Below are 13,554 nucleotides of genomic sequence, written 5' to 3'. Positions count from 1 at the left end.
GGCACAGACAGATTAAACAAACGACCCTTGGGATATTTACAACCCGGTATCAAATCTATGGCACAATCGCACTCACGGTGCGGAGGTAACGACCCAAGCTTGGGTTCGTCAAAGACATCTTGATAATCAGAGAGGAACTCAGGGACTTCAGAGGGAATGGACGACGAAATAGAAACCAAAGGTAAGTCCCCATGAATACCCTTACATCCCCAGCTCAACACAGACATTGCTCTCCAGTCCAAGACTGGGTTGTGAGACTGCAACCATGGCAATCCCAGTACCAAATCGTCATGTAAATTATACAGCACCAGGAAACGAATAATCTCCTGGTGATCCGGATTGATACGCATGGTTACTTGTGTCCAGTATTGTGGTTTATTATTAGCCAATGGGGTGGAGTCAATCCCCTTCAGAGGAATAAGAGTCTCCAAAGGCTCTAAATCAAAACCACAACGATTGGCAAAGGACCAATCCATAAGACTCAGAGCGGCGCCAGAGTCAACATAGGCGTCCGTGGCAATGGATGACAAAGAGCAAATCAGGGTTACAGACAAAATAAACTTAGACTGAATGGTGCCAATGGAAACAGACTTATCAAGCTTCTTTGTACGCCTAGAGCATGCTGATATAACATGAGTAGAATCCCCACAATAGAAACACAATCCATTCTTCCGTCTAAAATTCTGTCGCTCGCTCCTGGACAGAATTCTATCACACTGCATACTTTCTGGCGTCTTTTCCATAGACACCGCCAGATGGTGCACCGGTTTGCGCTCCCGCAGACGCCTATCAATCTGAATAGCCATTGTCATGGACTCATTCAGACCTGCAGGCACAGGGAACCCCACCATAACATCCTTAACGGCATCAGAGAGACCTTCTCTGAAAGTTGCCGCCAAGGCGCACTCATTCCACTGAGTAAGCACAGACCATTTACGGAATTTTTGGCAGAAAACTTCAGCTTCGTCTTGCCCCTGAGATAGTGCCATCAAAGTTTTTTCTGCCTGAAGTTCCAAATGAGGTTCCTCCTAAAGCAAGCCCAAGGCCAGAAAAAACGCATCCACATCGCGTAACGCAGGATCCCCTGCTGGCAATGAGAAGGCCCAATCTTGAGGGTCACCCCTGAGCAAGGAAATCACAATCCTAACCTGCTGAGCAGGGTCTCCAGCTGAACGAGACTTCAGGGACAAATAAAGCTTACAATTATTTCGGAAATTCTGGAAGCTAGCTCTATTCCCTGTGAAGAACTCCGGCAAAGGAATTCTCGGCTCAGATACCGGAGCATGTACCACAAAATCTTGTAAATTTTGTACTTTCGTGATGAGATTATTCAAACCCGCAGTTACACTCTGGAGATCCATTATTGTCAGGTGCACACAGAGCCATACAGAGATTAGGAGGAGAGAGAGAAAAAAGACTGCAGCAAGGCAGACTGGAGGAAAAAAAAAAAAAAAAAAAAAAAAAATTCCAGCAGACTTCTTATAACTCTCCTTTCTCAACCTGGGTCTTTAACACTTTATCGGCCGGTCAAACTGTCAGGATCTCTGCAGGCAGAGATCATAGCAAGCCTATAGAGGGACAAGCTCTCGGAAGATGGAACTATACTGACCATGAACTAAGCCTGCCGCGCAACTAGAAATAGCCAGGTAGCATTTCCTATTTATCGCTAGATGCCCAGCTCTGGCCTAAGACCTAAATAGCTAGCAGAGGGAAATATAAGACCTGGCTCACCTCTAGAGAAATATTCCAAAGAAGACAGTAGCCCCCCACATATAATGACGGTGAGTTCAGATGAAACAACAAACGCAGCAGGAAAATAGTCTTAGCAAATTTGAGGTCCGCTTACTAGATAGCAGAAGACAGATAGTATACTTTCATGGTCAGCAGAAAAACACTAACAAAACACCATCCAGAGATTACCTTAAACTCTGGCATTAACTCATAACGCCAGAGTAGCAATCCCTGATCAACGAGAGCTTTCCAGACACAGTAACAAAACTTCAGCTGTGAACTGGAACAAATAGGCAAAACAAAACATGGACAAAAGTCCAACTTATCTAGTAGTAGTCTAGAAGCAGGAACAAGCACTGAGAGGCATCAGATAACATTGTTGACCGGCAAGAAACCACCAGAGAAATGAGCTTAAATAGCGACACCCACTACTGATGGAACCAGGTGAAACAGGAAAGCGGATGACAAGTCCAATTCCACAAGCGGCCACCGGGGGAGCCCAGAATCCAAATTCACAACAGCAGTATGGGACTGCTGCCCCTCCTTAAAGAACACCGGATGGCTCCAGAATGATATAACGTTAAAGAGACAAAAAATTGTCTAAGGCGCTATCCGTAAACCCACATTTTTTTATTCAGGGTAGTTTCAACCAAAACAAAAAGTTCTATTCTTGCAGATTTAGCCATCACTCTCATTTTATTTTAAGCTACCCTAAATAAAAGGTGGTTTTAAGTTGTATTTCACGCAGAACAGAGACAGTTCCATGCAAGTTTCGGATATAAGCAGTTTGTATTATAAATTACATTTTTGCAGGTAGTGGTAGATGAACATAAGTAGTAATCATTTTATTGTCCTTCATGTACATGTGAGCGTAAATCATTTTCTCTATCTAATCAGGATGAAATAGAAAAGGCATACTACCCAACACCACCACCACAAAACATTGCGCTAAATAACTAAGATCCAATAAAAACATAATCAGTAACTTTGTTACATTGGTAAATTGTATTTGAGGCCCTGGACTCCTGTGTGTAGGAACATGACTTCTTACAGCCTCACATATGCAGCTCTTAATCAGTACTGACCAAATCATTTTAAACTTGTCAGAAGTATTTTCCAGTCATGCGTACCAAGGGGATGAAAATGTGCACCGAAGTTTCTGTGCAAATGAACATCATTAGATTATATATGAATCTCAACAGTATCAGCTAAAGTGTTTCTTCAGATTCACTTGGAGAGGAGTAAAACAGAGTATCACATTATTTCCAGATAACATTTCAAATTCTGTATTAATGTGAAATCTGAGGTGTAGATTAAACAGTTCATGCTGCTTCAGTCAAGCAGAATTATTCCGACCGGCAGCAACGCTTATATTATATACATAGAGGAGACTCATGCACCCAAAACTGATGTACGCTGAAAAAATAATATAATTTATAATGTGCGCCATTTTAATAAAGGAAAGTCCAAACCTTATGTGATAACTACTAATATTTCTGTAAGGCATTGAAAAGAGGAGCGATTAGGCTTAAGAGTCAGCTTTACAGAGTTTGCCATGTTGGACCGTGCCATATTTTAAAGCTAACTGCTCACAGATTGGCAAAACAAAAGCCTTACAAATGTCCATATGTCTTATCCTACCTAATAATGTTAAAAATTGAATCAAACAACATCTCCACATCTTATTAACCCTTAAAGGAGCTGTACCACTACTAGACCCTTAACCCCTTCCCAACATATAACATACAATTACTTGATATGTCATGTCCGTGACTTTGATGTAGGCTCGCACGCTAAGCCCACATCTTTCAAAGCAGAATTATTCAGCCATCATCTGCTTCTAACAGCAGAAGGCGGAGCTGTAAACATGATAAAGGCCACTGTCAATCTCTCAACAAGTGGAGGAAAATAGGTGTCAAACCTGTGCTGCTGAAAGATCCAGGGTGTTGGCTTTATTCTTTAAAATTGTCATAAGGATTTTGTTGTGAAGAACGGGTCCTGTATGACCTTGAAACGTGTTGACTGCTAAACCTGCTAAGAATAAACAATTTTAAAGTGAACCAGTCAACAGGTTTTTCAATATGAGTTACAGCCACCCACTTTCAGGGCTTATATACAGCATTCTATAATGCTGTATATAAGCCCCTGATCTGACTTATAAGAGAAGAAAAATAACTTTTATTATACTCACCTGCGGGGCGGTCCTGTCTAAGGGGTGTCACTCTTCTTGGTCCTGCACTTCCTATCTTCTTGCGATGCCATCCTCCTGCTTGCTTCATGTGGGAGATGCTGTTGAGGGCAGAGCAAAATCTTGCAGTACGCAAGCACTGGGCCTCTCTGGCCTCTGCATGTGCCTACGCACTGCAGTACTTTGCTCTGCCCTCAACAGGACATATATGTATGCCTGCACAGGAGCACGATTCAGTGGAGCCTGTGTGGATGATGCAGGGATGCATCATCCACATGAAGCAAGAGGGAGGATGGGGATTGTAAGAAGATGGGAGGCATTGGATCCTGAAGAGCGACACCCATTGGACCGGACCACCCCGCAGGTGAGTATAATGAAAGTTATTTTTCTTCTCTTACAGGTTGGATCAAGGCTTATATACAATAGTATAGAATGCTGTATATAAGCCCTGAAAGGGGGGCCGTAACTTCTATCAGCCAAACCTGGTGAGAGGTTCCCTTTAAAGAATTAAGACAACATCCTGGATCTTTCAGCACCGCAGTTTTTCTCCACTTATTGAATCCTTTCCTTTGTCCATGGACCCATTTTCAGCTGCAGCTGATTTAAGTTGTTGTCCATGATGCTATTTTGCAACCCCATTAGATGAGTTGGCACCCCATTGGTTTCTCACCATTTTTACCAGTTAAGACTAGTGTTGAGCGATACCGTCCGATACTTGAAAGTATCGGTATCGGATAGTATCGGCCGATACCCGAAAAGTATCGGATATCGCCGATGCCGATACCCGATACCAATACAAGTCAATGGGACACCAAGTATCGGAAGGTATCCTGATGGTTCCCAGGGTCTGAAGGAGAGGAAACTCCCCTTCAGGCCCTGGGATCCATATTAATGTGTAAAATAAAGAATAAAAATAAAAAATATTGATATACTCACCCTCTGACGTGCCCTGGTTGTAACCGCCAGCCTCCGTTCATAAGAATGAGCGCTTGAAAGTCCTTAGATGACGTCGCGGCCTGTGATTGGTCACGGAGAGGTCACGTGACTGCAACGCGACCAATCTCAAGCCGTGACGTCATCTAAGGTCTTTCAAGCACTTGAAAGTCCTTAGATTACGTCACAGCTTGTGATTGGTCGCGTTGCGGTCACGTGACCGCTCCGCGACCAATCACAGGCTGCGACGTCATCTAAGGACTTTCAAGCGCTCATTCTTATGAACGGAGGCTGGCGGTTACAACCAGGGCGCGTCAGAGGGTGAGTATATCAATATTTTTTATTTTTATTCTTTATTTTACACATTAATATCGATCCCGATACCGATTCCCGATACCACAGAAGTATCGGATCTCGGTATCGGATTTCCGATACAGCAAATATCGGCCGATACCCGATACTTGCGGTATCGGAATGCTCAACACTAGTTAAGACCCAATTGTGTTTGTGTTTGCTCCTCAGTTTTCTATGCAACTATTGTCAATCTCTGACAGCGGCAATTATCACGCACCGGCAGTCAGCTCAATACAGAGTGTTGATGGGCAGCCAAAACATCCAAGGATCTGCTAAAAACCACTGTTCTACTATGAGTGCCAGCATTTGGCCAGGGTCTTACTAGTGAATAACATTTGATGCGATATGCTAATGACAATCAGCCCCTGCTCTGCTAAGAGCTGGAGCCGAATGTCAGTGCTCTGTGCTCAGATCCTCTCGTATGACAGGATCGGAGCACAGTTGTGGAAGAGATGGAGAAACTAATTTCTCCAACTCCTCTTCTGCTGGCATCAGCAGGAATCACACTGCACACTTGTGAAATCTAAGTGCAATGCGATGTTTCACATGCACCCATAGACTTGTATGCATGCGTGATCCTATTCTCGGGTTCAATCAAAGCATGCTGCGATTGTTTTCGCATGCCGAATTGGCATATGAAAATAATTGCAGATGTAAGCTGTACCATAGAGAAACATTGGGGCAAGTGCATCGAAAGTGGGAACGAGCCCTTTAGCTAATATTCACAGAAGTCAGTAATTTTTTTCTGATGCATTGACTTATATAGCACAAGCAATCAGATGATCACAGGTTCAAGTCCCTTAAGGGGACTAACAAATTCAGTATAAATGTTTAAAAAGTTTAAATTAAAAAAGCATGTTTCGTACTAACCTAGAGAAACATATTTACAGATAAATGTTGCCATATATTGAACATGCAAAATAAAAAAAAATTGAGAAATTGCATTTTTTTTTGCGGAATGAGTGGAAATTTTGAATAACTGCATTAATTTTATACATATTGTATATTAAAAAACATGCAATTCCTCTAATGAATTCGAGTTTAGTTTTTACGGCATTGATTGTGTATTAAAAATGCCAACAATTGACAACAATTTTTCATGTTTGTAAAATTGTGTGAATACTGAATACCAATTATATTGTTTTTCAGTGTGTTCCTTGGCATGCGTTCTGTGGCTTTGCAATGTGCGCCATGATATCACAGCGTACCATAGTCATCAGAGACCTACTCAGACAAGAAGAAGCAGTAAAGAGTGAAGAAGGCTGAGGAAAATATGCTTTACGTTGAAGGTAAAAATAAGGATAGCAAGATAGGTGAGCTAAAGGTTGAGCATTCTTTTTTTTACTTTTTAAATTGCCATCTACGGTCCAGCAAAATGGCGGCCAGATTGCCAATACTTTGCGAAAAGAGTGGAGTAAACTGCAAAAAAATAATATTTTTGAAAATACAAATTTAAAAAAACAGTTCAAGGAGAATTTAATTACACTTAAATAAATTTGCTCATCATTGCTAATAATTATGACTTTTGGGTTAAGCCCCATTTTTTCCAGTTCTTGAAATATGTATTTAGCATTTTCAAGTAAAGATGTGTCATAATGCCACCACAGCTCTCGAAGGGGTATTCTACAGTCATCCTTCCCAGTAAATGGAACTATACAATGTCTTACATTTTTTGTACATTTCTATACTTTATGTCATTGTTGAGAAAAAATGCTATCATAAGATCAATGTGCTTATTTACATACGTGATGGAACTAAGCCAGACATGGGCTTTATGTATATGATAAGACTAAGAGTACTTGTTGGAATATATATAAGAACAGTACCTTTATGAATATACAAAGCACCCTCCGTGGTTCAAGAACCTAAGAAGATTGCTTTGCGGCTATTCTATTATTACACAAAAGGATAAGAAGAACACATAATGCTTTCCATTTATGATAAGGAAAAGACATGCATTATATACAGTACTCTTCAAATAATTGAAGTGTCCAGTACCAGCGGGGTTTGACTTGTACAGAGAGGAGAATTACATTCATAATCACAGGAGTGCGTTTGGTCTATCAGATCGCTTTTCGCCATTTCAAAACCCCTAATATAGACATATTATTGAAATTGCAGCAGCAGGATAACACTAAGGCAGGGGAAGAAGCTCTCCTTTAGCATGGCTGCTATAAGCATTGCATCATTTCATCATTGCGCTGGTCATCATACATAGATGCATTTTGTTCAAGGTGATATTCTTCAGTTGGGAACGAAAAAACTAAATTATGAATTTACTGAAGTTTTGCTTCACCTCTACGTCATTGCCTCTTGCCATGCTCATTTATGGTGCTTCCGTTTCTTCTTCTGGAGCTGACCGTGTGGGCTCTGTCCATTTGCCATGTAGCCAGTAACTGCATGGCAAAACCGCACACGTTTTATCAAATATTGTTACGGTTCTGCGATGCAGTTTTTGGCCACTTGGCTTCTATGGGGGAAAACAAAACCTTACTACCACTAAAAAGAAACAAAATGTCATGTAAAAAAACCTCAAATCTTCATGTACTTCTGAAAAAGATTAAAAAAAATTAAAATGTGTTTTAATTACAAGAAGACGCAATATATATATATATATATATATATATATATATATATATATATATATATATATATGTGTGTGTGTGTGTGTATATCTATATATGCATATGTACCAGTATATATATATATATATATATATATATATATATATACATATATATATATACATATATATATATATATATATATGCATATATATATATATACATATATATATATATATATACATATATATATATATACATATATATATATATACATATATATATATATATATATATATATATATATATATATATATATATATATACATATACATATATACACTCACCGGCCACTTTATTAGGTACACCATGCTAGTAACGGGTTGGACCCCCTTTTGCCTTCAGAACTGCCTCAATTCTTCGTGGCGTAGATTCAACAAGGTGCTGGAAGCATTCCTCAGAGATTTTGGTCCATATTGACATGATGGCATCACACAGTTGCCGCAGATTTGTCGGCTGCACATCCCAAAGATGCTCCATACAAGGCAGGATGGATCCATGCTTTCATGTTGTTTACGCCAAATTCTGACCCTACCATCCGAATGTCGCAGCAGAAATAGAGACTCATCAGACCAAGCAACGTTTTTCCAATCTTCTACTGTCCAATTTCGATGAGCTTGTACAAATTGTAGCCTCAGTTTCCTGTTCTTAGCTGAAAGGAGTGGTACCCGGTGTGGTCTTCTGCTGCTGTAGCCCATCTGCCTCAAAGTTCGACGCACTGTGCGTTCAGAGATGCTCTTAGGCCTACCTTGGTTGTAACGGGTGGCGATTTGAGGCACTGTTGCCTTTCTATCAGCTCGAACCAGTCTGCCCATTCTCCTCTGACCTCTGGCATCAACAAGGCATTTCCGCCCACAGAACTGCCGCTCACTGGATTTTTTTTCTTTTTCGGACCATTCTCTGTAAACACTAGAGATGGTTGTGCGTGAAAATCCCAGTAGATCAGCAGTTTCTGAAATACTCAGACCAGCCCTTCTGGCACCAACAACCATGCCACGTTCAAAGGCACTCAAATCACCTTTCTTCCCCATACTGATGCTCGGTTTGAACTGCAGGAGATTGTCTTGACCATGTCTACATGCCTAAATGCACTGAGTTGCCGCCATGTGATTGGCTGATTAGAAATTAAGTGTTAACAAGAAGTTGGACAGGTGTACCTAATAAAGTGGCCAGTGAGTGTATATATATATATATATATATATATATACATATATATATATATATATATATATATATATATATATATATATATATTCAACACTAAAACAGCCTCTTATGGCCACAAAAGTATAACAGCAAATGAACAGTTCATTCAGCAGGCACATATATGTCAGTGTGGGCTTACCCGAATGGATCGCAGTGTTTTTTCCTCAGAAGCAAACGATATACACAAAAGATGTATGGTCCTAACATTTAGAGCAAAACTCTGGCCTGTCTCTTTCCCAGCTACAGCTCACATTTTAATAGGTCACTCACCAGCTTCAACTCTCTCTACTATGCTTCATTTAGCAGTCTGACCCAAGATGAACCCACTTATTGGTTCTTAGTCACAGTCAGTCAGGTGCATCTAAGTAAGACCTTCAGTGCAAGGATTTAACCTGTCCTACCTGGCTTTGCTGCAATATCTATATATATTGTCACTTGACAATGGATGAGGTTTTTAATATTGTAGATAAGACTGTCCCAATTCCAGTCACTGTGAATTGGTGGGATGGCTTTTTTATTTTTTTTATCAAAAACATGTTAACTAAGTGCCATATATTATTTTCTTGCACTATGCTATTTATGTCTGTACTGCAGTGTATTCAATTATTATGTTTCTGATATATATATATATATATATATATATATATATATATATACTGCTCAAAAAAATAAAGGGAACACTAAAATACCACATCCTAGATATGGCTGAATTAAATATTCCAGTTGCAAATTTTTATTCACTGCATAGTGGAATGTGTTCAGAACAATAAAACATAACAATTATCAATGTAAATCAAAATAAATATCCCATGGCGGTCTGGATTTGGAATGATAATCAAAATCAAAGTGGAAAATCAAATTATAGGCTGATGCAACTTCAATGGAAATGCCTCATGACAAGGAAAAGATGCTCAGTATTGTGTGTGGCCTCCATGTGCCTGTATGAGCTCCCTGACAACAACTGGGCATGCTCCTGATGAGGCAGCAGATAGTCTCCTGAGGGATCTCCTCCCAGACTTGGACTAAAGCATCCACCAACTCCTGGACAGTCTGTTGTGCAATGTGAAATTGGTGGATGGAGTGAGACATGATGTTCCAGATGTGCTCAATCGGATTCTGGTCTGGGGAATGGGGGGCCAGTCCATAGCTTCAATGCCTTCATATTGCAGGAACTGCTGACAAACTCCAGCCACATGAGGTCTGGCATTGTTCTGCATCAGGAGGAACTCAGGGCCAACTGCACCAGCATATGGTCTCACAAGGGTTCTGAGGATCTCATCTCAGTATCTAATCAGGCTACCTCTGGCGAGCACATGGAGGGCTGTGCGGCCCTCCAAAGGAATGCCACCTCACACCATTACTGACCCATTGCCAAACTGATCATGCTAAAGGATGTTGCCGGAAGCAGATCGCTCTCCACGGCGTCTCCAGACTCTGTTACATCTGTCACATGTGCTCAGTGTGAACCTGCTTTCATCTGTGAAGAGAACAGGGCACCAGTGGCGAATTTGCCAATTCTGGTGTTCTGTGGCAAATGCCAAGCGTCCAGCACGGTGTTGAGATGTGAGCACAACCCCCATCTGTGGACATCGGGCACTCAGACCATCCTCACAGAGTCAGTTTCTAACCATTTGTGCAGACACATGCACATTTGTGGCTTGCTGGAGGTCATTTTGCAGGGCTCTGACAGTGCTCCTCCTGTTCCTCCATGCACAAATGCGGAGGTAGCGATCATACTGCCAGGTTGTTGCCCTCCTACGGCCCCCTCCATGTCTCCTAGTGTACTGGCCTGTCTCCTGGTAGCACCTCCAGCCTCTGGATACTATGCTGACAGACACAGCAAACCTTCTTGCCACAGCTTGCATCGATGTGCCATCCTGGATGAGCTGCACTACCTGAGCCAGTTCTATGGGTTGTGGAGTTCGTCTCATGCTACCACGAGTGTGAAAAAACAACCAACATTCAAAAATGACCAAAACATCAGCCAGAAAGCATTGGTACTGAGATGTGGTCTGTTGTCCCCACCTACAGAACCACTCCTTTATTGAGGGTGTCTTGATAATTGCCAATAATTTCCCACTGTTGTCTATTCCATTTGCACAACAGCATGTGAAATTGATTGTCAATCAATGTTGCTTCCTAAGTGGACAGTTTCATTTCACAGAAGTTTTATTTATTTGGAGTTATATTCTGTTGTTTAAGTGTTCCCTTTTTTGAGCAGTGTATATATATGCTGTATATATATATATATATATATATATATATATATATATATATATATAAACATTATTTGTGTATATGTGTGTATACATACAGTATAGACCAAAAGTTTGGACACAACTTCTCATTTAAAGATTCTTCTGTATTTTCATGACTATGAAAATTGTAAATTCACACTGAAGGCATCAAAACTATGAATTAACACATGTGGAATTTTATACTTAACAAAAAGTGTGAAACAACTGAAAATATGTCTTATATTCTATGTTCTTCAAAGTAGCCACCTTTTGCTTTGATAACTGCTTTGCACACTCTTGGCATTCTCATGATTAGCTTCAAGAGGTAGTCATTGGAAATTGTTTTCACTTCACAGGTGTGCCCTGTCAGGTTTAATAAGTGGGATTTCTTGCCTTATAAATGGGGTTGGGATCATCAATTGTGTTGAGCAGAAGTCTGGTGGATACACAGCTGATAGTCTTACTGAATAGACTGTTAGAATTTGTATTATGGCAAGAAAAAAGCAGATAAGTAAAGAAAAATGAGTGGCCATCATTACTTTAAGAAATGAAGGTCAGTCAGTCTGAAAAATTGGGAAAACTTTGAAAGTGTCCCCAAGTGCAGTTGCAAAAACCATCAAGCGCTACAAAGAAACTGGCTCACATGAGGACCGCCCCAGGAAAGGAAGATCAAGAGTCACCTCTGCTTCTGAGGATAAGTTTATCCGAGTCACCAGCCTCAGAAATTGCAGGTTAACAGCAGCTCAGATTAGAGACCAGGTCAATGCCACACAGAGTTCTAGCAGCAGACACATCTCTACAACAACTGATAAGAGGAGACTTTGTGCAGCAGGCCTTCATGGTAAAATAGCTGCTAGGAAACCACTGCTATGGACAGGCAAACAGCAGAAGAGACTTTCTTGGGCTAAAGAACACAAGGAATGAACATTAGACCAGTGGAAATCTGTGCTTTGGTCTGATGAGTCCAAATTTGAGATCTTTGGTTCCAACCACCGTGTCTTTGTGCGACGCAGAAAAGGTGAACGATGCACTCAACATGCCTGGTTCCCACCATGAAGCATGGAGGGGGAGGTGTGATGGTGTGGGGGTGCTTTGCTGGTGACAATGTTGGGGAGTTATTCAAAATTGAAGGCATACTGAACCAGCATGGCTACCACAGCATCTTGCAGCGGCATGCTATTCCATCCGGTTTGCATTTAGTTGGACCATCAGTAATTTTTCAACATGACAATAAACCCAATTGAGATGGTTTGGGGTGAGCTGGACCGCAGAGTGAAGGCAAAAGGGCCAACAAATGCTAAGCATCTCTGGGAACACCTTCAAGATTGTTGGAATACCATTTCCGGTGACTACCTCTTGAAGCTCATCAAGAGAATGCCAAGAGTGTGCAAAGCAGTCATCAAAGCAAAAGGTGGCTACTTTGAAGAAACTAGAATATAGAACATATTTTCATTTGTTTCACACTTTTTTGTTAAGTATATAATTCCACATGCGTCAATTCACAGTTGTGAATTTTCAATTTTCATAGTCTTGAAAATACAGGAAAATCTATAAATGAGAAAGTGTGTCCAAACTTTTGCTCCGAACTGTATATATATATATATATATATATATATATATATATATATATATATATATATATATACACAATGTGATCCCCCACACATCCTCCCTATATACAATATGTGCCCCAACATAGAAAACCATAAAACCTCTAAAGAGAAGAAATAACTTCCCAATTTAGCACTATAAAAAGTGGCAAAATACAAAACCTATTATACTGATCCCTCAGATCATAGGACTTGGAAAACATATGTATGTTCCCATATACAATATATAAAATCAGGATCAGAAGTTTAGATATAATACTTTATTAGTGATAAATAACACTCAAGACAATTATACAAATATGTGAGATTACCTACATGAACAATTAAAGACAGCCAGTGTAAAAACGGCACTAAATACTGTTATGGTCCTTTTTTAAAAAGGCCAGTGCACAGCAATACAAAGCAAAGCAATTAATTTTTTCAGAATACATATCAGCAAAGTGTCAGGTACAAAGTCAAAGACAGCTATGTCTATCCAGCACTATGTGGCTTGCTTCTCAATATAACCTAAGCTAATAAGCAGTAGATCATCCACACAGAAACCTGGATTATATTAACATTGATAGCTCAATGTTAATATAATAAATAAATGAGAAGGTGTGTCCAAACTTTTGGTCTGTACTGTATATATATATATATATATATATATACATATATATATATATATATAT

At 40.2% G+C, this 13,554-nt stretch overlaps 1 long non-coding RNA gene across 1 annotated transcript in view; it reads left to right on the top strand.

Moving 5' to 3' along the window:
* LOC143815148 (uncharacterized) overlaps nt 1–13,554 on the top strand; it is a 67,142-nt gene that overhangs the window by 37,710 nt on the left and 15,878 nt on the right. The window contains exon 2 of the long non-coding RNA XR_013223691.1: nt 6,356–6,495. This is a non-coding gene — a long non-coding RNA (uncharacterized LOC143815148). The remainder of the gene's footprint in view (nt 1–6,355; nt 6,496–13,554) is intronic.

This window comes from Ranitomeya variabilis, chromosome 3 (assembly GCF_051348905.1).
Source record: "Ranitomeya variabilis isolate aRanVar5 chromosome 3, aRanVar5.hap1, whole genome shotgun sequence".
Classification (NCBI taxonomy): domain Eukaryota; kingdom Metazoa; phylum Chordata; class Amphibia; order Anura; family Dendrobatidae; genus Ranitomeya; species Ranitomeya variabilis.
The sequence above is the reverse complement of the archived record's forward strand: the minus strand, read 5'-3'. Positions and strand labels throughout refer to the sequence as shown.